At 35.3% G+C, this 20,375-nt stretch overlaps 1 pseudogene; it reads right to left on the bottom strand.

Annotated features, from left to right (window-relative positions):
- Positions 1-18,585: 18,585 nt before the first annotated feature.
- LOC101677033 lies at positions 18,586-19,949 on the bottom strand (annotated as a pseudogene).
- Between the last annotated feature and the right edge of the window lie 426 nt (positions 19,950-20,375).

Here is a 20,375-nt window from a genome sequence, read left to right as displayed (position 1 = left end):
CCACATTTTCTTTATCTATGCATCTGTTGACGAATCTGGGAGACATTATGTCAAGCAAATTAAGTCAGTCACTGAAGAACAAATACTGCATGATTCCTCTTATATGGGGCATCTAAAATAGTCAACAGTACAGAAGTAGACAATAAGATGGTGATTATCAAGGAGTGGGAGTAGGAGGATATGGAATGTCTGTTAAGTTACAGTTATACAAGATGAGTAAGTTCCAGAGATCCGCTGTATAACATAGTGCCTGTAGTTAACAGTAAAGTATTATGTACTTAAAAAGCTATTAAGAGAGCCGATCTCATGTTAAGTGCTCTTACCGCAAGACAAACAAATAATAAAGAGATACAAGGAAACGTTTGGAAGTGATGAATATGTTTATTACCTGGACTGTGGTGATGGTAATATGAGTGTATATATATATATATATATATATATATATATATATCCAAGTTCACTAACTGTATACATTAATTATAGGCAGATTTTTGTATACCAGTATATCTTAATAAAGCTAGGAAAAAATAAATTACTTATTCTTAGATTCCGAAAACCCACTGCATGCTTATCATGAAGCATTAGAGCAGAGGCTGTCAGATTTGTTACTTCACTTCACACAATTTCTCAGAAATATGTTAATGTAGCTCTATGATTAAGGTTTTTGTAAGCAAAACAAGTCAATGGCAACCAACTATTTAACCAGCATTTATTATTTTCTATGTGCTGAGGTATAGGCATGGATCTGATGCCCTGGAATATTATGTATTTTTTTTAAAGGCAACTATCAGAGTAGTAGATTACTTCTCTGGTGCGTTTTGAATTGACCTTTGATGAAATAAAGTCTCTACCTGGTTTTTGGAGCACCTAAATTAATTCACGCAAATTACTCTCTTATAGTAGACTGATACTTCTGTTATGCATGATTCTTCCTTGTGCATGACCCGATTTTGTACTATGATTCTTATACCTTAACTTAGGAATATACTATAGCTAAGCTTAGGATTCCTTTTATGAGATCTGGTCTGACTAATAAGTCCCATCATAACTTCTTCATCATCACTTCCTTACCCCACCAGGATAGTGGAACTATCCTGGACTAAGACTCTGCTCCTTTATGTTTTTATGTTCCTTTTCATAATGAGAAATAGCAAGATCTTAAAGTCAACAATAAGGCAAACACAGTAATACTGACTGACAAAAGTTCCAGCAGCTAGTTCAGGGGGAGACTTAGGGACAAGAAGTGGAAGTACACTTTATCTGATCTGAGTAAAGCATTCGTGAGAAGCTCATCTAATTCATAGTCCAAGAAGTTGGTAGAAGTGTTTTTACTGAAAAGTAGGGAAAGAATAAATAATATTGGCAGAACTGTTTGCTGAATTAGTAAAAACTACTCATTTTTTTTTTTACTATTCCTTTTGCTTACTTAATAAATTTTTCAGTCATTAAAGTTTCAGTAGAGCATGGGAATTTTCTGTCATTTTCATAACTATTACATTACTCTTTTTTTTAAAGCAAAAGTTAGCTGTTGGATAATAATTTGAGAAAAAAAAATCTGTACACTAACCTTACCTCTACCACCACATAAATGGAAAACATTTGGATATTTTCTCTATTTTATTTTTCCTTTAGAGTTTTTAATGTGGTTATTTCATCTTTGACGTAAATCTTAAGTAATTTTTTAAAACAAAGTTACATTGTTAGGACTAATTTTGGAAAAAGGAAAATCCCAGTTGTTTCAGTAGTTACTGACTTTCAGACAATTCTTTTATATGTAAAATCCTGAAATAGAGTGTCCTAGATACATAATACAGAAACATTAACAATTACTCATTTAAAGATACTCAGCCAATATTTACAGAGTATTTTTTTATATGGTACACAGGGACACAAACTAAGCTTTATGGAACCTGAAGCTCATGCTTTTTGGGTTGCTGCTGTAAGATAAAGGGTACAAAAATATGACTGAGAAGTTAAATACAGAAGTGAATGTTTTATATAGAATAAAATTATGCTAAAATAAATCCAAAAGCTTATAAATGCCACAGGCAGTCTGAAATCCAGAAAAATAACAACATTTTTCATAATTAATTGTAAAAACTTCTGTAATATTTTCCTTATAATTTTGACTGTATTCACTTTTATGGTCTCTTTATATAATAATTATTTTATAATATTCTGAGTAGAGGAAAAAATAACATAATTCTATTTTTTCTCTAGGCCAGTGGATCAATTTTTAAAATATTAACTTGGATAATTTAGAAAAGTTTGCTGGACCTCATACATCATTTTTAATAATTTCATTGAAAATTTTATAATTGTTGTCAACTTTGGGAAACTTCAATTAAGTTTCTTTCATATATGTCCTACTAAATCCAGACTAAATGCTTTTCCAACTCAAAGTCCTCTTAGGAGAATTTTAAAAATTGCTCAGAGTACTCCCTTGCCATATGGGCCTTGTTGTGTGGTGGCTTATTTTGTCAAAGCCAGCAAGGGGGAGAGACAATAGAGAGAGTTTTCTAGCAAGATGGAAGATATAATTTTACATAATATGATCAGGGAAGTGACATCCTGTCACCTTTGTTATGTTCTTTTGATTAAAAGCATGTCATAGTTCCTTCTCAATCTTAAGGGGAGGGAATGTTCTAGAGGATAATTAATTGGTACCATTTGGACTACTGTAACCGCTCTTGAGAATAAGGGGGATTATAGTCTAAAACTGCTGAAAGTTGAGTTGGTTATCCTACCTATGTGTTCACAGAGACAGCATATGTTATCAAAGAAGTAAAAAATTTTTCTGTGTAGAAAAAATAGTAACTCCATCCCTAGAACTCCCTAAGTCCAAAATTAGGTCTCTTCTTTTTTTTTCAAAACTAATTTTATTTATATCAATTTTTAAAAACCATATTTTAAATTCACAAAAGAAATTATTATTTAAAGAACTTTGTCCTGACCCCCAATTTATGAGTTTTTACAGTTGGAAAGGCATACCATTCTTCTGTCCTGAAATGGTTGAATTGATCAAAATATGTTAGTTCTAACTATATATTTTTATTAATCATAGAGAATGGTTGTCTCTAGACCAAGAGTTTGTTTACAAAATGGACAGTCTTGACAATTGCATTATCATAAAATAATAAATCTTTGTTTCTACTTATACATGTTTTAATAACATTTGAGAATCAGGGTGCCTGGGTGGCATAGTGAGTTAAGACTCTGTCTTCGGCACAGGTCATGATCTCAGAGTCCTGGGATCAAGCCCTACATCAGGCTCTCTGCTCAGCAGGGAGCCTGCTTCCTCCTCTCTCTCTCTCTGCCTGCCTTTCTGCCTACTTATGATCTGCCTGTCAAATAAATAAATAAAATCTTTAAAAAAATAACATTTGAGGATCTGTTATAGTCTATGATTTTGTGTTAGGGGCTTTCCTGTATAATATCTCTTTATTTCTTAAAATAATCCTAGTAAATAAATGGAATGGTTACCATTTTATAAAGTACCATGAATCTATATTGATCAGCAAAGATGACTTAAGAACTCTCAGAAATATAAGGAGGAAACCAAAACTGCATGATGTCCCAGAAGAAGTGACCAACTGTACAATGTATAGTTTAAGAGCTCTCATAATATGCAGACACAAATGTAGTAACAGCAATAGGTAGGTTACTGGTGACTTCACTCCGTGAAGTCAGGGAGTGCTGGAGACAGAATTCAATAATGAGTGTATTAAACTTGTTATGAGGAGCAGTGGGTGTTGTATGTAAGTGATGAACAACTAGATTCTACTCCTGCAACCAATATTGCACTCTATGTTAACTAGAATTTAAATAAAAATTTGGAAGTGGGAGGAAAGGAGTATATTGAGAAGCATGTAGTGAAGACAGGGAAGTGTGCCTAGTTATTTCAGGAATTTTGGCCATAAAGGGAAAGAAGCAGACAAGGGATAATAGTTGGGGAAAGAGAATTTTGGTTTTTTGTTCTCATTATTATTGTTGTTGTTGTTGTTGTTTTTGAATAAGTGTGTGATTTTTAGGTTCTAAAAGGTTGATCCACTTAAGTGCTGATCAGGAGAATGAGGTAAACAATGAAAGAGGAGGATATAAGAAAGGAATCATCTCCAGTTTTGAAAAGAGATTGGGATGTAATTCAGAGCACAAGTGGAACGAACAATTGTCAGAAATAAAATTCTTAAGTTTCCAGGCCAAGATTTGTCACAAGTTTTAATCAGAAAAGGGGTAATTCACCTTGATGGTGTGATGCATCATCCCACACTTTACCCTCACTTTCCGCAGAAATGGCCAGAATTTTTTTTTTTTTTCTGAGCTAGTTCACCCATTTTTCCTCAGAGGCTCTTGCAAATGAACCAAAAAGTTAAATGGAATGTGGATAAATATGGGAAAGAATTGTGGGGTTTTGTGGGGGGGTTAACAGTTCTGTTCAACTAGAGACTTGATATTAAGGGAAGAAAAAAGTTGATAATTACTTGAGGAACAGTTCCAAGTTATTCTTACTTATAAAGTCCTTATTTTAGACAAAAAATAATATAAGCAGTAGGAAGTGGGAGACTAGTTAGAAGATCATAACAGGATTACCCTTAAAGCTTGGATTATTTAAACTAGTTCTGAGTATCACTAAATTTCTCTATCAAAACATTGAATAGGGGCGCCTGGGTGGTTCAGTGGGTTAAGCCTCTGCCTTCGGCTCAGGTCATGATCTCAGGGTCCTGGGATCGAGCCCCGCATCGGGCTCTCTGCTCGGCAGGGAGCCTGCTTCCCTCTCTCTCTCTCTCTGCCTGCCTCTTTGCCTACTTGTGATCTCTCTGTCAAATAAATGAATAAAATCTTTAAAAAAAAACATTGAATAGATGGTATTAGGAAGTGTTAATGAAAGAAGAGCTTCCACTTTTAGTGATGATTCAATGACTTATTCAGTTCTAGGTATGTATAGGACAGAAAAGTTCCCTGCTCTCTGTTATTACTTCACTGTTACTTATATTGTTATTAAAGGACATAAGTGACATTTTAACCGCAATTAAACCACTTTTAGTGTTGACTTTTTAAAGATGTATTTATTTGTTTTAGAGAGATAATAATTAAATAAGATTATGTTTATTTAATATATATAAAATATATAACACACTATTATAAAAATTAAAAATATTATTTTTATAATAATGTATTTATTATATATCTAAATATAAATATAAATATTTATATAATATAAATATTTATATTTAGGGGCACCTGGGTGGCTCAGTGGGTTAAAACCTCTGCCTTTGGCTTAGGTCATGATCCTAGGGTTCTGGGATCGAGCCCCACATTGGACTCTCTGCTCAACAGAGAGCCTTCTTCCCCTCCTCTCTCTCTGCCTGCCTCTCTGCCTGCTTGTGATCTCTGTCTGTCAAATAAATAAATAAATAAATAAATAATCTTAAAAATATATTTATATTTAAAAGGGAGCAGGGGGAGGGGCAGGGACATAGGGAGAGGAAGAGAGAATCATACGCAGACTCTGAACTGAGCATGGACCCTGTTTTGGGGCTGATCCCATGACCTTGAGATCAGGACCTGAGTCAAAACCAAGAGTTGGATGCTCAACCAATGCTACCCAGTTGTCCCTAGTATTGATTTATGATACATATAACTAATTTTGTGATCTCAACAACCCACACAATTGCTCTGAACTTTGGATTCTTCTCTATTAAAATAAGAAATGTATAGTGTGATGTTAAAGGTTCCTTTCGCTTTCTAAAATTACATATTTCTAAGTTAATAATGAAATCTTTCCATAAGAAAAATGACATAACTAGAAGACTCAACAAAGAAATCCTCCTCTCTGGGGAGTTTCTTACTGATAGTCAGGAGACAATGGATGAGGAGATTGGACATTAACCACACCAAAACCAGCAGAAGGAATTTACTTCCCAGACACTCCATGAATATATTCAGAATTCAGAAATGAATTAAGCCACAGAGGGAGGATTCACCAAGATGCCAAATTAGCCACCAGAAACAGATTCAGAAAGCAGAGGTATAAAGAGCCAAGGCAGAAAAGAGTTTAAAGCAATATGGAAGGACAGTGAGAGATGAATAGACTCAGGGCAATTATCTGGAAAAAATTTTTTGCTTTTGCCTATATTTTATGTGTTTATTGAGGTATTGTGTTTGGAAGGATTCCAGTATTTACAAGGTAGACCTTTGCAAAGTTCAGGTTCTAAAATACACACTCTTATGAACTGTTCAAGAGTGTGATATTTAGGGGCACCTGGGTGGCTCAGTGGGTTAAGCCTCTGCCTTCGGCTCAGGTCATGATCCCAGAGTCCTGGGATCGAGCCCCGCATCGGGCTCTCTGCTCAGTAGAAAGTCTGCTTCCTACACCTCCACTCCCCACTGCCTGCTTCTCTGCCTACTTGTGATCTCTATCAAATAAATTTAAAAAAAGAGTGTGACATTTAATAACTAAAATGAAATGAAATGCTATCTGTATCAGTGGAGAATCTTTTTTGGAGGTAAATAGCAGAAAAAACAATTCAAACAGACTTTCAAAGTGAAATTATTGGTTTAATTAGCAGAAAGCTCAGGATTAAGACTGCTTTTTGATAAGTCATAAATTAGAGGCTAAAATAAATGTGATTGTGGATCTTTTGTAATATGAAGGCAGTAAGAATTTAGGCAGTTTATTAAAGAAAATCTAAAAATTAAAATATATTATATAGAAATACAAAATATAAGATCTTGTACGATATTGCACTGAGGCATTGGTGGTGGAAATCTCTGTCTCACTCGTGATCATGAGAGTTTTCAATAGTTACCGTTTAGCATTGTGTTTTTTGAAGGTTTTTTTTTCTTATAGATACTTTTTATTTATAGAATATGCTTCATTGTATTAATGATAAACTTTTGAAAAATGTTTCCTTTTTTAAACCATGAATAGCTGTTGGCTTTTATCCCTGTTTTTTCTATGTAGGGTGTTTTTAGTTGTTGTTTTCGTTTGTTAATCATTTAGGGTCTTTTTAGCCCTTATCACTTTCTCTAATCTGACAGTTGCAGGGAATGAGTAATCCCCCAAAGCAAACCATTTTCCTGTTGATGAAAGAGAAGCAATGGAGGCCCAAGGGCAAAACAACCAATATTGTTTACATGATGACAAGAGTCTGTATCTACTCCTCTCCCATACCAGCTCAGGGTACCTTAGCATGTCTCAGATCAGCCTCAGTGCACAAAGAATTGTCTTCCTTCTTACCTCAGTTGATGTCCCATGGTTCCCTCTGGACTCAGGAATAGAAAAGGAAATGTATCCACAGAATGGCCAAATAGCTAAGAGGGCAGGTTCTTGAAGCACTGGTCAAATGAGGTTTCTATACTCAGGATTTCAGGGCAATTGCTGGCTTAGGCCATAAATCATATGTACAAGGTAGTACTTATTCTTGCCAAGGGGACAGCCTGTTCAGGCAAATTATCTTATAGTCCCTAGAATTGGAGTCTGTGTTCTCTTCACTACTCTCAAGGTGTTCATCTCTGTGGTCCTTTCTTCTGACTTTCTGGTTCCTGGACCTGGAACTTTCAGACCCAGGGTGTCATTTGTGGCAAAATGGGTGAGCTCCACATTTCTGAATTTCAAAATTTATCACTCGCCTCCACGGAAGCCTGCCTTTTTCAAACAGAAACTTCAAACTGCAACTACTCTTGTGCCACCAGAAAGCAAGAAAGAACTGATCTTAAAATCCTTTCTACCCAATGCTTTTTTCCAAAGGGAAGCTATCTTAATCTATCCAAATTAAAGGATTCAAAACTAAATGTAAATTTAATTTCAAGTAGGAATGTTGTTGCCTATGCCCAAATGAGAAGAACAACATAAGCAAATTCTAGACTAATGATTTTTGGGGCTGACATTATGTTAAAAAACATATGTTTTCTCATTTTTATCTAGCAGTGTCAACTCACCAGGGAAACATCAAAGTAAAAACTTTGGCAATTAAGACAATTGACTTGGATGGTAGGCATGATTTGGAAATAATGGTGCCTCAGGGTTGTTTTGTGTTTTTTAAATGAAATATTTAGAAATATTAGAAATATTTAGAAATATTTTGGACACAATAAATTATTAAGTTATTATAACTATGATACATGTGATGTTGGTGAGGAAGTATTGCCAAAATAGATTAAGTTCTTGGACTAAGCCATAAAAACTTAGTTGATCCATTGAGGAACTGATGGTACTAAAGCAGAAATTAGGCCATCTCTGCATCTCCATCCTTTGGAATTTTTAAAAATAAATTTGTCTTACTGGAAACCATTTTGCCTTATGGTGTAAATAGCTGATTTGATAATTTGCATGTTATCACGAACACACACATGCCTAAAACACAGGGAAAGTGAGGCAGTGAAAGTGATTTTATTTGCTAACTGGGAGACTTTATTTGCAGGTTCTTTTTATGACCTTCTGAGTCCTGGACCTGGAATTTTCAGACCTCTCTCTTTTCTTTTAAGTCTTCCTTTATTGACATACACTTGCCCTGTACTCTAAGTTTACAGTCTCCTAATTTCTTAGGGCTATAGGAAAGACAGCTGGAAGTAAAGAATTTGAGATATAGAAAAGGGAGAAGTACTGTATCTAGAGAGGCTACATGAGACTTTCAGATTTGGGCAAGAAGAATGTGAAATTATGTATGCCACTCCAGGGTCCAACACATTTTCTATCCTGAAAATAATCTTCTTCTAAGAATAAAGTATGAGGCTGAGGGAAATAATATATATATATATTTTAAAGATTTTATTTATTTATTTACAGAGAGAGATCACAAGTAGAGAGGCAGGCAGAGAGAGAGGAGGAAGCAGGCTCCCTGCTGAGCAGAGAGCCCAGTGCGGAACTCGATCCCAGGACCCTGAGATCATGACCTGAGCCGAAGACAGCGGCTTAACCCACTGAGCCACCCAGGTGCCCGGGAAATAATATTTTTTAAGTACTTACTACTTGTCAGGCATCAACTAGGATAATTTACATGTGTTGTTTCATTTAATCCTTGGGTTAAGTGCTATAATTTTATATCACCATTTAATTTTATAACAGCTTACAGAGTTTCCTGAAACATATTAATTTTTACAGCAAGCTTATGAAGAAGACACTATTCATATCCTTATTTTAATGATAAGCCTAGAATCAAATTACTAGCTAGGTTGATTTTCAGTAACTGAAGATGATTATGTCAATTTAGTCTTAGCTTCTTCATTTTACAAGGGGACCAACCTTTACAGGAGCGATGATGAGTAATTTAGAGGGTGCAGGTGAAGCATTTATTGGTACAGTGGCTGCAATGAGTACTCACTCAAAAGAAGTTTACTGTGATTTTCCATTGAGGTTAAATGGTTTGCTCCATGACACAAAACCAGAATGTGATGGGATTTAAACTCAAAGCAATTCTTCCATTTCCAAGCACTTTAAACACTCTGCCTCTTGAATGAGAAGACTAGCATCAATAAGAATTCCATTGTCCTATTCTTCCTGAGTATGCACACAGATGTATACACGCCCACATCACTATCTGCCACTTCTCCCACGTGCCTTCATGCTTTCTTTCCTATTATTTTTATGCAATCATTTAGATTGCATTTTATGCAATCATTAGATTGCAATCATTTAATGATTATGCAATCATTATTTTTATGCAATCAGTAGACAGTGTAATAGTATCCTGAAGACATCTACATCCTAATCCTTGAAACTTGTGAATATGTTATGTTACATGATAAAAGTGACATTGCAGATATGTTTAGGATCTTTGTGATGAGAAGATTATTTTGTATTATCCAGGCGGTGCCCAGTGTAGGCATAGGTGTCCTTAGGAGAGGGGCGGCAGTATCAGACTTGGAGAAGCAGAGCTTGGAGTGATGAGACTATGAGCTGTGGAGTGCAGGTAACCTCTAGACACCGGTAAAAGGCAAGGAAGATTCTCCCCTGGAGTTTCCAGGAAGAAAACAGCTTTGCTGCCAAATTGAGTTTAATCCTGTAAAACGGATTTTGGACTTCTGACCTCCAGACCTGTAAATAAGAAATTAAGTTTGTGGTAATTTTTTACAATAGCAATAGGAAACTAATATATCTTCCTTCTTTTTATTCTTTTATACCATACTTCTCTCTACTAATCCACTCAAGTACTTTGGCATTAATGGCCAGGTAATTATTAACATTTGAAATAATAGCAAACATTTGTTTTTCACTTTTTGCTTATGTCATCCCATTGAATGTTCATGTGACAGTGGTATGTACAGATGTCAGCAGTCCGGGTATCTCTAAACTCTCTGATCTTCTGGAATTACCCTTTCTTTTAATATTTGAAATAACTTAGCTATGGAATACAATCCTGGTAATTTAAAAAATAAAGAATTCTCTTCAATATTCTTATGGGTTATCAGGGAATTTCATTTATTTAATTATCTTTCACATTAAGTGCTTGTTTGTTGCCAAATTATTTATTTCCTCTTTAAAATCTTGCTCCCTGAGTAGAATGGTGGTTGCCAGAGGTTAGGGGATGAGGGAAATGGGGAGATGTTGGTCAAAGGGTACAAACATTGTCGTTAAAAGATGAGTAAGTGCTGAGGATCTAATGTATAGCATGGTGACTGTAGTTAATAAAACTATTAGATACTTGAATTGCTAGAAGAGTAGTTGTTAAATGTTCTTACCACACACAAAAATGGTAAGTATGTGAGGGAACGGATGTATTAACTAACATAATTGTGATAGTCACTTTACAACATATACATGTATAAAATAATCTGTTTGTATACATTAAACTTAAATAATTATATCTCAATAACACTGAAGAAAATTTCACTAGCAGGGGTTACAGTTCTTTTCTCTCTGGGCTATGTCAAAATAAATGTGAGACAAAGAACTCCCTTTGTTCCTAGTCACTATCTGTTTATCTGGAAAGTAACTTAGCAATAACATAAGAGAACTTCCCCAAAGATTGGAGTAAACAGAGAGGGTTGACATTGCAGGCAGAAATGTATAAAATATTTAATATTAGTGTATTGATTGTAAAATGTCTTTGTTTGTTTCCAACTTTGGGTCTTTACTTGCATCCCTCATGTTTCTTCCTAGATTCCCTCCTTTTCATCTACTCTACCACTCTCCATTAAACAATTATTTTTTTCTCATTTAGAATTTGTCAAAACTTTCTTACAACCAGTTCCAAGGAAAGTAGTTTGTTTCCAAACTCCCAAAGCAAAGAGAGGATCAGTTTGAAGGAGTATCTCAAAAGGCCAGAGTTGGGGAAGTGTTTTTATGGGGCTTTGAGGGTTGGAGTCTTAGTTACTGGATGGCAGTAGGGCAGAAGTTAGGAAGAAAAATCTTACAAATGAAGGGATTTGATGGAACAGCCAGTGGTCTTATATTTGGAACATGTACATCCTTATAGGGTTAAATCTTAAATCAGTTGATTTTGGTTGTTCTTATACTGGAACAGAGAAGATTTGAAGTAGCTGGTCTTAAATTTAACTTTTTAAAAAAATATTTTATTTATTTATTTGAGGGAGAATGAGTGAGAGAGAGCATGAGAGAGGAGAAGGTCAGAGGGAGAAGCAGACTCTCCAAGGAGCTGGGAACCTGATGTGGGACTCGATCCTGGAAGTTCTGGATCATGACCTGAGCCGAAGGCAGTTGCTAAACCAACTGAGCCACCCAGGCGCCCCTTAAATTTAACTTTTAACTTTCTACTACAAACTATTTCACAGGCTATTTTGTACATTCAAAAAAAAAAAAATCTCATAGGGACTTTCTAAAACAAAAAGCACTTCTCTTCAGTCTTCCACACTTTGTTGGCATAAAGCATTCCCAGAAGCCTGAAAATGAAAGCTTTTTCTAAAATCAGTAAATTCTTAGAAGTGGTGTCATTCTCTCAGGCTCCGTTAGGCACAAAAATATGCCAGCCAGTTGGAAGCCAGAATCAAGAGTAAGTTTCTTTTGTTTAAAATCATGTATACTGTGGGTTTTATTGTCTTTTTACTCTCATTTTTAAGGTAAGGAAACTAATGCTTATAGACGATAAGTAACTTGCCTGAGGTGTGATATCTCTGTACTATCAGGGCTATGATTTGTTGGGAACTTTCTATGAGAAAGCCCACAACATGTGAGACTCTTGCACACTCTTATTCCCTCACACTCTGGGCTTTAGAACTCTTTTTAGTAGGTAAAACATACTATGATTTATGGATTTTTGTTAATGTCTTTGTCAGAACAAAAGAGCAATTAATAATAATTCTGAAGTATAAAAGTTTTCAGTATAAAATGCTTCCTCGAATGAATTCCCCTTATACTTTGGAGGAGAGCAGAAATATCTGTTTGCCATATTTATAAGGGGTTCATGAAAAATCTTGAGAACTTTTCTCTGTTCATCCATTCTCCTCATCCTCTGTCTCACCCAGATCTGTCTATGCTGCTTCAGAAAGAAAAATGTTTAGGAGCAGTATTTTTTTTTTTTTTTAATTCTCTCTCTCTCTCTCTGTCAGACCAGCCCCTGTGTCTATAAAGTCAGCTGCAATATGACAGACTCCTTTACTGAATGTTTATATTATGATTGGCACTGTGCTGGAATGTGGTTTCTTTACATGTGTCCTCGCCCCCTCTGAATGGGTGTGCAAGTAAATATAACACATTATCAAACAGAACACAATTATCCAGCTTATCAAGAATGCACACAGAATACAAAGAATGTCAGAATTTTGTTATTCTTCCAATAAGATTTCCTTTAGACCTACTTGGTGATAAATATCTAGACATCCATTATGATGGAGGGGGAGACTGACTTTCATGTCTGATATAGGGGAATAATCTTACTTCTTTCTATTATAGGAGGAAAATAGGAGTCTTCTGTGCAGAGGGCCTCTTTCTTGCTAATACTGATCACCTCTCATACATCATAGTCAAACAGAGTTGAGGATAGAAGTGAAGGGTACATAGCAAGGGATCCTATTTTGCTATACCAATACAGTCACATTTACTACTTATAAAACTCTACGAGATAGTTATTTTTTACACTTTTTTCCATTTTATTTTATTCTATTTCTTTTCAGTGTTCCAGCATTTGTTGTTTATTCACCACACCCAAGTGCTCCATGTGATACGTGCCCTCCATCATACCCACCACCAGGCTCACCCAACCCTCCACCCCCGCTGCCCTCCAAAACCCTCAGTTTGTTTCTCAGAATCCACATGGAGTGAGAAGTGAATTGGGGGAAATTGGAGGGGGAGACAAAGCACAAGTTAGGTATTTTTAAAAATTATCTTATAAATGTGGACCCTGTTCCAATTTGACAATTAATTTTTCAGAGGTAGTAGAACTTGAAATTAAATTTGGAGTTGTATCCAGTTAGGTTAAGTAAACTGTCCAAAGTTGGTATGCCTGGGTTGACTTTGGAATCAATCAGTTTAGTATAAATCCAAACACTAGGTTTATGTCCATTATACTCTGCCACCCCTTCTATATATTTTAAGAGGAGTTATCATATGGTTGGTTTCTTTAATATTTACCACTGTGCTAAAAAAGAAAATACCACTGTGCTTATTGGAATCCAAGTGTTTTACAGTTTCTCTTTTCTATAATGTTTAGTAATGACTTATATTAATCTAGTAATTATGTGAAAGTATAAGGATCAGAAGACCAAAATTAATGGAAGTAAATTTTTTCAGATAAATTATTATTTGTCTACAAATTTTCTTTTAGGTCAGACTACTTTCTTACATGCTAATTTTCCTGGGTTGCAATGCCCTGTGTTATCTGTTATCATACTTCCAATTTCTCTTCGAATTCACATATCTCCAGTTTTTTGGGGGAGGGGAAAGTAATGAGAGTCAACAGTGGTCAGTGGAAGGGAAAAAAGTGCTCTGGTTTCACTATGACATGAATCAGTTCCTGGTACATAGCAGATAATCAAAGGCTTATTGAAACTTAAAATGAATCATTATTTACATCAACATGTAAAATGAATCATTATTTTTTAAAAATCTGTTAATTTTCAAAATTGAAAGACTCTGTTGTCTTTAGTCATTTTTAAAGGTGGCTTTTCCTGTTTGAAAACTCAGGAAGGTAATATTGTTTCTGAAGTTAAAATTTAGTCACTCATGAAGTGGAATTTACCATGTAAATTATGTAGGTCGTGTAAACATTGTTTCTGGCTTTCAGAAAATATTGAGGACTTCACCATTTCCAATTGGAAAATAAAGCCAAGTAAATGGAAGTCAGGAGAGACGATAATAAAAAACACAGTGTTCCCTTCAGCTGGCTTCTCTCTGTGTTTACTCATTATAGACATTATATTTACTGAACAATTAAAGCAAGGAAAATTGTCATCAGGAAACCTCCTGGACATTCTCGTAACTGCTCATTGAATCCAGGAGATGTGATTATTAATGTCATTACCTAAGAGACAAGACAACCTGAAGTTTATATATGTTTATAAAAAGATGGTTAACTTTATTTAGTAAATAAGGAATTACTATTTTCTAGTAGTGAATACATATGTATGTCACTAATGAGATAACTAGTGTTTTCTGCCTCCCTGCATTAAAACAATAAAGGCAATAGCATGTCTCTGTTTCCTTAGTCCCATGTTTCTTAATGTTAGTAATGTATTAAAGCAAAGATAGTAGGACCCTGTCCCTGGAGATTCTAATTCAGTAAATCTGAGTTTACATACTTTTCTACATATTTTGTTTTCTAAAAATAAAGAAAAAACCAAGAGCTCACCTAGAGAGTAATCAGATACAAGAAAATTTAGTATACTTTTCACTAAACCAGTGGTTGACCACTTTTAAAGAGAGGTGTGTTATGGTTTTAGCCTGAGGATGGTTAATTTGTTTATTCACCAACTTGAGGAAGAAGGGGCAACCAAACTGGGTCTTGACAGAAATTAAATAATATGTGATCGTCAGTACTCTTAATGATAGGAGCTGTCTTAAGAAATAGAAAGGGAACTGTGTACGTGGTACCATATATTGCCCCCTCCACCATCCCCATGCTGTCTTTGGCATATACGTCATAGGGCCTTGATCACTGCATTGAATCCTAGAATATAAGTGGAACTGTGGGAGATTTTATGTTGAAAAGTTTAAAGGCACCATGGTTTCAATTTAATCTTTTTTTTTTTTTTAAAGAAAATGACATGCTACATAACAGTGATGAAAAGTTTAGTGGGGCATCGGATTAGTTTTGAAAACCTAGCTCTTGATAACTCTTACTTGGAATGCCCTTCCAGGCCTGTCGAGGTATACTAACACTGGCACGAAAGGGTTGGATAGTTTATTTTCATTTAAATTCAAAGAAGGTCATTGTCATGACATGCATGTCCTAATAATTGAATCTTTCCACAAAGTGTATTCATGATAACCTGTCATTTGATAAGTTCATAAATGTAAGAATGAATGAAGAAATTAAATGTATTATATTTTTCTCTCTCTCTTTGATTTGCTTTCTCTGTAGTTTTCTCTTATTATTCCAATAGTATACATATGGCTAAATCAAGCACTGATTTAAAAACAGACTATGTCATTTTGAGCCAAACTTCCTGCAAAATAATAACTGAGTTTTTAGTTGTAATATAAGTAAATAAACCATCCTCAGGCTACACCCATGACACAGCTCTCTTAAATGGTGGCCAGCTGCTGGTTAGTGAGTAGTGTGCTTAATTCTCTCGTTTTGATTACCTGCCAGGTGAGCCTTTTTTATTTCTTGTTAAGTAAATTACCGATGTAGAAAAGTGTACAGGTTAAAAATATACAGCTCAATTAACTCAGTAAGCAATTTTAAGGCCTGTATGAATTGTATTGTAGCTACTAAGTTTATACTTACCTTCTTGAAAGATCTGTAGATTGCCATGTTCTTTTGCATATATTACAATAAACCTTTAACATGTAAGATTATTATTATATACAATAATGTGTTATTATTATTACATTTCTATAGATGAGGAAACAAATTCAGAGAGTTGACATTTTATGTCCTAATTCCCATAGCTAGTAGGTGGAAGAAATGTTACTCAAATCAAGTTTTTCATGTTCCAAGTCACATGGCTGCTTTTCCTTAATGCTGTCTTTGTGAGGTAGATGCCATAGCACACTGCCCAGATCTGTCCCTTCCCCCTTTCAGAACAAAACCACTCAATTCCCTAGTTGCTGAGAGTGTTGGTGGGTGACAGCTCTCAAATGAGTCAGCAAGTTTTCTTTTAGGAATTGCCCTAAGCCAGGAAGACTACTGCTTAGCCATGACTGCACCCTTTGGGAAGATGTCAGTTCACAACCAGTTACTAGTTGATGCAGGGGTCTGTCACTCTTCATAGTTCTGAAAAACTCATAAAAACCATTTCCTGGTATGATTGTTGATGCCTTTGTTGAATATGCATCACAGTTTACCTTCCTTCACTGCCCAGTCCAGGGGTTGATCCAGAAAACACCAGTGCATGAACTAATTATGTGCAAATTGCTGTTTTAGAGTCTGCCTCCCCAGAAACACAGGTGAACTTTCTTTGTAGTGTTCTTCTCTTTTTTAAGGTACTTTATGCCTCCTTAGAATGGTATGCATTCAGTCAACAAAAATTGAGTGTCCATGTAACAGTCAGAAGTGGATTAAAAACAGGAGCCACTTTATTTTCAGCAAAAGTGGATTTTATATAAGGAATTTGGTTTTTCCAAACTATTCAAATGACTGGGCCTCCATAGCTGATTGCCATATCTGCCACAGTCAAAAAGATGATAATCAAGTCACCACGTTGTACACCTTCAACATATACAATTTTTATTTAAAAAAAAATTAAAGAGAGGAGATGGAGAATCAGAAAGATATGTTTACTTGATGAATGTAGATCTTAGCACTTTAGCTGCCATTCCAAGAACAGACAACAACTTCTAGAACCTAGTTTCCAAAGCCTCATTAGACCTAATAGATTTGCACCAGCAAAATGGATGCCTTGTACAGACTCTGCTCCTTTCCACATTTAATATAGGTCCACATGTGAATAGATGCACGTGCATGATTCAAGAATATAAGTCACCTGTGGAAACTTACCTGGGAAAGGTTATTTTTTTTTCAGTTCCTGGACTTTACAGTATAGTAAGTCTCCCCAGAAGGAAGTTGAGATAGAAGAATCATGAGCCAGTCCTTGCCTTTACCAGGCTTATAAGACAAAAAACAAAAACAAGAACAAAACAAAAAAATAGATATGGCATACAGTAACACTCGCAGATGCTGTTATTAGAAGACCAGCAAACTTTAATAATGAAAAATGCGTTTAGAAACAGCACAGTTTGTTCCGTATAGGAATTTTTTTCCTGAGAAAAAGGATGTTTTATTATCTTGACTTGACTATAAAATATAATTATTTTTTTTATAAAAGTTTATATGTGATCATCTTTCAAGTATCAAAAAGCCAAATACAAATAAAGCATAGAAAATTATTTGAATCAAAAAAGTTCTGACATAAATCTACATGTTATAGGTAATCATAGTAAGAATCATTGCAATAATTACCCAAAGTAATATTAAAGTTAACAAAGAATATGCCCAACATCATTAGCCATCAGGGAAATACAAATCAAAACCACAATGAGATACCACCTTGCATCAGTTAGAATGGGAAAAATTAACAAAACAGGAAACTACAAATATTGGTGAGGATATGGAGAAAGAGGAGCCTTCTAATACTGTTGGTGGGAATGCAATCTGGTACAGTCACTCTGGAAAACAGTATGGAGGTTTCTCAAGATGTTAAAAATATAGTTACCCTATGACCCAGCAATTGTACTACTGAGTATTTACCCTGAAGATATAGATTCAGTGAAAAGAAGGAGCACATGTACCCTAGTGTTCATAGCAGCAATGTCCACAATAGCCAAACTCTGGAAAGTGCAGAGATGCCCTTCAACAGATGAATGGGTAAAGAAGATGTGGTATATATAAACAATGGAATATTATTCGGCTGTCAGAAAAGATGAATTCCCACCATTTGCACTGACATGGATGGAACTGGAGGGGATTATGCCAAGTGAAGTAAGTCAAGCAGAGAAAGACAATTATCATATGGTTTCACTCATATGTGGACACTGGGTAACAGGGTGATGGGTATTAAGGAGGGCATGTGTTGTGATGAGCACTGGGGGTTATACGTAACTAATGAATCATTGAACACTACATCAGACACAAATGATGTAGTATATGTTGGCTAACTGAACATCATAATAATAAAAAAAATTTAACAGAGATGTTTGGTCTTAAATTTAAATTCATATGTATAGTATATTTACAATAATAGATCAGCATGAAAGTATATCTGCATTTTTTAACAGTAAAAGTAGGTAAGTTGGCAAATGCTTTATTCCTCAATGAAATGAGAAAACAGATCAAGGACAAAATGTTGGATAGTCTTCTCAACCAGGCCACCTTTCAGGATATATTTTCAGGGTAGCATTCTGCACATATAACTGAATTGATTATTCTAGAGCCAGTATTTTTATTTACTGAGTTTGCAGATAAAAATGTAATGAATAATTATATGTCAGGATTGGTAGGAATATCAAGTGTTATTTCACAACTGCCACTATGTATTCTTTTCTGACACAGCCTACAGAGATCCAGGCTTTCTCTGTTTGAGTTGATTCATTTCCTTTCATTGACGAGCTTCTTTCATGATGTGCTGTTCCTGAATCTGGCTGTAGATAGATTTTGATAGATATTTGTGACAAACCATGCATTTTTTTATGAGGATGATGTTAACATGTCTCCTTCAGTTTCTGGTTATAATCTTTGGCTGCTTTTTCTTGTGATGTAAGCATACCCACTTTTTCAGAAGCATTAGCATTCCGTGGACGAATGTTCATTTAATCAGGTCCACACATAATATATTTGCTGTTAGAAGTCCCACTTTACTGTAACCCATGTTACATTCTTTTTTTTTTTTTTTTGATAGACTTCCCTGCTTCTATTTTTGTTTGCAGGAAAGATTCAAATAGATTTATCAAAACTAGCAGACACAAACTCTTTCCTAGTGGGAGAGTAATCCACATCAAGCACCATACATACATGATCCACATGGACCAAGAGTGTTCAGTGCATGCATATCAGAAGTATGTAAGTTGTGACATTCATTTGCTGCAGTAAAAATGAAAGCTTCCATAGGGTTCCGACAAATTGTATTTGTTCTTATCTTTAAGATGACCTTTTTCAGAGGAGTAGCTTGTTTCATATCATAAAGCACAGTATTCCTGTCAGAAGCACAACTTCCCAAGAGAAATGTCTCAATTGGGTTTAATTTAACACTATACTGTTGCATCCCCAGGTCATCATATAAGATTGGTTCTTTGCTCATTCCAAATGTCTCCTTGGTGTCCACATGTGGAAAAAACAGCTTCTTTCCTGTGATGATCAATTCCTGTATTTACTCCCTTTCCTATTATTGTCTGTGGTGGTTAGTTCCTCCTCTTCTCCATAGCCTGGTCCATCTATTTTCCACTACGTCATAGTTTTGTTATTGACAGCAGAAAAAAAAAATCCCACATAAACGAGTACATATTCTTCATACAAAACCCCTCATATGTTTGCATTGTGCAGATACATTTTCATTGGTCAAGTTCCAAATTCTAACCTCTCCATCACATGCTCCAGAAAGGACAGTAGCCAGGCTCTTTGGCTGCTTTGCCAAGTGTTGACTTCATCTTGGTGACCATCCGGGGAAGCTAGGAATGATTTTCAAATACCTGTTCCAGTTTGGTAGCATTTAAAGCTCTTACAGATTTTCATAGGACCTTACAAGAACGTGAGGTAGGATCATAGTTTCTTGGAACTGGTGATATAGATGCAAATCTTCTTTGCTTCCTGAAAGTTCTGAATCCTCAGAACTTTCTGAATCCTCACTCACTCTGCCAAAGGTTCCTGTAGTTTTCCATTAATCTTTACTATTATCATGGCCGTACTAAAAAGAACCTCAGAAAATCTCCTAGGTTCCAAACAAAAATCCCCCTTGTTTCCACCATACCAGCAACCAATTTCCCTTGGTAATCGGAATCCTTCAGTCTATTCCTTACAGGAATTTATATTATAGTGCCAGTGTAATATAGTTCCTGAAATATACCATTCAGGAATCATTGGATGAATTGATTTGGGATCCTGAAAGACAGCGTGAGTTTAGATATCTGCTACCACTTTTGAAAGAATTCTACTGGACTCAGGAAAACCTATCCATTAAGTTTGGAATATTCATGTTGTGAAAATGAAACTTGATGAAGGCTTGACCTAACTCAGACTCTCCAGATTTTAGATGTGAATAGGTTAACACTGAAGAGTACAAAATATGGATTATTGTAGCCAAGGGGTTCATATTTTGACAAAGGA

Source organism: Mustela putorius, unplaced genomic scaffold (genome assembly GCF_011764305.1).
Source record: "Mustela putorius furo isolate JIRA1106 unplaced genomic scaffold, ASM1176430v1.1 tig00003846_pilon_pilon_pilon, whole genome shotgun sequence".
In the NCBI taxonomy this organism is placed as follows: Eukaryota; Metazoa; Chordata; class Mammalia; order Carnivora; family Mustelidae; genus Mustela; species Mustela putorius.
This window is presented reverse-complemented; position numbering and strand designations above follow the sequence as displayed.